Below are 4,212 nucleotides of genomic sequence, written 5' to 3' on the forward strand. Positions count from 1 at the left end.
ACAGGCACAAGCGCACACTCCGGAGGCGGGGAGGCGCGCGTATGACGACATCGCCTCGCACACACACACAAACACACTTGAGTCAGCTCCCATCGTGTTCTAATAATGTGATAACCACAATCATGTCAGCAATGTTGAAAAGTAAAAGAGTAACTAAAATGTTAAGATAATTATGATTTTGTTAATAATGTACTTGAATGGAGCAGACTGAATGATCAGTTCATACCGGTTCCACTGATTTTTATTTGACTTTTTTTTTAAATAGATCCTAATTCCAACAGACTACTGTTAAAAAAAAATCAGTTTAATTTTTCAAAATTATTATTCTAATGTACTTTATTTTTCTGTTCCATAGTTTTTAGTGTAAATTAAGTAAACACTTGAATAAATCATAGAATGGTACCTCAGCCAAGATAAAATAATCCGAAACACTCCCTCCATTTTTTTCCGTAAGATTGCGTAAAGGATTCCGTTGAAGGCCTCTAACTAACAAACAAATAAAGTCGAACCACCTTGGCGGAGGTAATGTGTTTTACAGCCTATTTTTGGGACCGTTTCCCCGGATCGGAGCGTAGCACAAATCAAGTCCAGATGTTCCACCTCCTCACTTCCTCTCCCCCCTCCGACGAAGATCCCAGCGTGCGCCGAGTCCTGGCTTTTCCCAACTAATCTCGCTTCCTCTGCAAGCATCAGGGCTTGTTGCACTTGCAAACGGTGACCCCAAGGCGGTCATTCACATGTCAATTCAGCCTGATCAAACGCGACGACCGTTAGTATCTGACCCCTGTGAGGCTGCGCTACGTTCTCCATGAAGCCTCCGGGGCTTGTCGGTCATCATCATTCACTGGGGCAGGTGCTCCTTGCTTTTGGTGCTAATAAGGTCTTCATAGTGATTACTGAGTAAGTCATCTCTAGCGGGTGTGATGTCATGTCTGAGGTGTATCAAAGTCATACGTTTTTATCATGCTCATTTTGTCTTCTTGTTGCCACCCATGTCTTAGTGAGGGCTTGTTTGTTGATTTTTTTTTTTTTAGACTTTGGGTTCAACTTATTGTTGCCTCCTAGCTATGCTAGCTATTCATCATTGTATCGCGTTAGCTTCTCATTTGCATTAGACAGGACCACCCCCCTAAAACAGGCTAATTTCAGCAAATAAAAAAATGGGGGTGCAAAGTGTGCTGTAATTCTTAATTTTGGACAAAAGAAAGTGTTGGGGAATACATAATGTTGCAGACGAGAAAATTAGACAATAATACAGAAGTAGTACAAATATTAAACATTACATAGTGTCCATGTCATATCTACTATTGACACTTGACTTTTCCAGTACTTTTTGTTTTATGAAGCAAGTGCAAGTAGTTATTTTAGAGGGTAATAATAATCACTTGGGTGGACCCCCTGGGATTATGACCGGTGTCTTCCCTCCGAGACAGGCGGTTCTGCTCATACCTGGCTGAGTGACATCAGAGCACTAACAAAGAGGCCTATAACTCACAGTATCCACCTGTGGCGAGAGTTCACCAGTGGAAACAAAAAAAAGCAGACAAATCTACGCTGATGCATTTCAGTTACTTTGACTCATGTCGTGTCTGCCCGTAGTTGACTCTGGGGAAGAACGGCAAGGAGATTGTGCAACGCACACTCCCAGCCGCCCCCGCAGCAGCTGGTATGTGGAAAGTAGTCAGGCTGCAGAGAAACCCTTTTTTTTTTTTTAGGGCTCTTTTTTCACACGTTTCGTACGGCGGGATGTGTCGTAGACGGCACTTTACGTCTTTTTACGACGGACGGGACACTCTCAAGAGTTTGTCCGCTGAAGTTGCATGCTGCGGCGCTTTTAGTTTAAGGGAGGGGGCACGAGCCCTGACCTCACTTCCTGTCGGGGCTCCTCACAGGCATTCCATTGTCTGTGAGAATGTGCATGGGCTCGAGGGACTCTGCACATCTGGCAGCTGTTATTAGCAGCCTCCTACAGCCACCAAGCCAGCAGCACCAGCATACACGAGTCAACCCCGCCACGAGAGAAGAGGGTGGACCTGCGCCTCGGATATGCTAATGTTTCACAAGCGTGCATTTCACAAGACAGGAAGATCAGTTTATTTCACTTGCGACTGTGAGGAGTGAACTCGAGAATTGCAACAAACAGTCGTTTGGCTAATGATCTTGACACTTGAAGCTATAGTCAGTTAGCTTAGCATCATCTTAAGCGGAGTTTACTCACTTAGTTTCTTCTACGTAATAACCTTTCCAGGATAATCGGGCCTTTACTGACATTTATTACTATGGTCGAAAAAAATGGCTTTTTTGTATCGGTTAGCTTAGATTAGCATTACCCGGCTAGGATTTCTCAATTATTTGACAGTCAAACAATTTGGAATTTGACCTAAAATTTCAAGCAAGGTTTGCTTACATGGCCCCTTTTGGTGTAGAACACGAGTGGGCTACAAATTGAATTTATTTTCATAGATGGTGTAAAAAATATATCAAAAATAGATATATAGGATAATAAATGATAGAATTTGTTTTCAGGAACTTTTGATCATGCATACGCATAGACCAGATTAAAGAACAACGTAGGCCCGCCGCCCTACTTTGCCCACTTAGGGCGTTGACGCCTGACCCACATTTTCCTAAATCTTGCAAAATCGTTTCAAGGGAATTGATGAATACACTTGGGCAACAACGTGGCTCAAGGTTGCCAATGAGTCAGCGACAACACCTGGAGGCCTCAGCAGGTTATTCAACATGAGTGTTTCGCGAGGGGTGATAGATATTCCCCATGTAGCGTAACTAATCCTTTCACTCTGGACATTTAAGGAATAATTTGGCCCATAAACACATTTCATCATCTGGCTCCAGGAAGTCAGCTGGGGCCTTAAGGCATCAGTCATGGGATGCATCTCAGCAAAACATAACTGTTATTACCAGAGGCACATGATTTACTTCTTCAACTTCCCTGCAGAAATGCCATAATGACCTACATTTAACTGATTATGTCGTAAAGCTGTAAAATTCACTTATGGCCGCTCATGTGAGTAACCACAAGATGGAGGCGGGGCCTGTCACTGACTTGTTTCTTTAGTGCAACAACTGATATAACAACTGGTTAGTTTGTGTGTGTGATTTGGGTGGGAAAAAAAAATAGATGCGTATCGCAAAAGCCCCTCAACAATTTGTTGTGCCTTGGAGTCAGGCTGGCTCATGTCTCTCTGCACTCCAAACAGCGTTGCCTGCGCCACATGTTTCCGCTGTTCACAGGTTTTCTTCGAAGACTTTGCAGTGTTGACTTATCTTTTCACCATCTTTCTTACTGTCTCGCTCTCTGGGACAAAAGAACTCAACTGTTTCCTGTGCACAGGAGAAGTCTGAACCTGTTTTGAAATGACAGAACTTGACACTAATTACGTAAGTACATCTTGCCTTAAATGTGCAAGAGACAAAATACTATCTAACAAATTAGTGACCACTGAAAAAGGGAAATGTGTGGTTTTTTTTTTTAAATCTCCTATTGTTTTCCCCTCTTAGCACTTCTGACTTTCTCACTGTCATGCGGAAGCTCTAATGGCGAACAATGAGGCGCTCTAATGTGATGCAATCCGTTTCTGCTTACACTATTTTTAGACGGACACTATTATGAGTTCTTCAGAATGTAAACAAATAATCAAAATGAGCATTTTGCATTATAAATCGCTTAACGTAAACCGCCCTTTCAATATGTTGCTTTTGCAAACCATATGACCCTAAGGAGGAAAATCCTGCTTGGGTATTGGATGTCGGATGTGTTTATTGTATTGTGCTCCACTAAAGGAGGGGGAGAGTAAAGTGGACCACATGGTTTGAAGGGAGGGGGGGGGGGGAGTCATGACTTTTGCAGCGTCCTACAGATTAGGCAGTGTTTACAAGAAGTAGACTTAGCAAAACACGTTCAAATCTACACTTTCGAAAGTCTGAAACGTTATTATCGTCATGGTGACACTGTGTGTTTGCAGCGCTAGTTGTTGGAAAAAGCGGCTGGCAGCCCTGCGGTTGAAAAAGTCATTAGGCGGTCGGGGAGTTTGTCTTTATTTCCTTTAAAGAGGTGTAGAAGCACTACAAAGGCTTCAATGTCGTGACACGCAATCGCACACATGCGAGTCGCTCGGCATTTAATCTTTTCGGGCATCACCATGTGGCTCCCATCAAGCGGCCAGAAAGCCGAGCTTGACGTTTGTGACG

This window comes from Syngnathus typhle, linkage group LG17 (genome assembly GCF_033458585.1).
Source record: "Syngnathus typhle isolate RoL2023-S1 ecotype Sweden linkage group LG17, RoL_Styp_1.0, whole genome shotgun sequence".
Classification (NCBI taxonomy): domain Eukaryota; kingdom Metazoa; phylum Chordata; class Actinopteri; order Syngnathiformes; family Syngnathidae; genus Syngnathus; species Syngnathus typhle.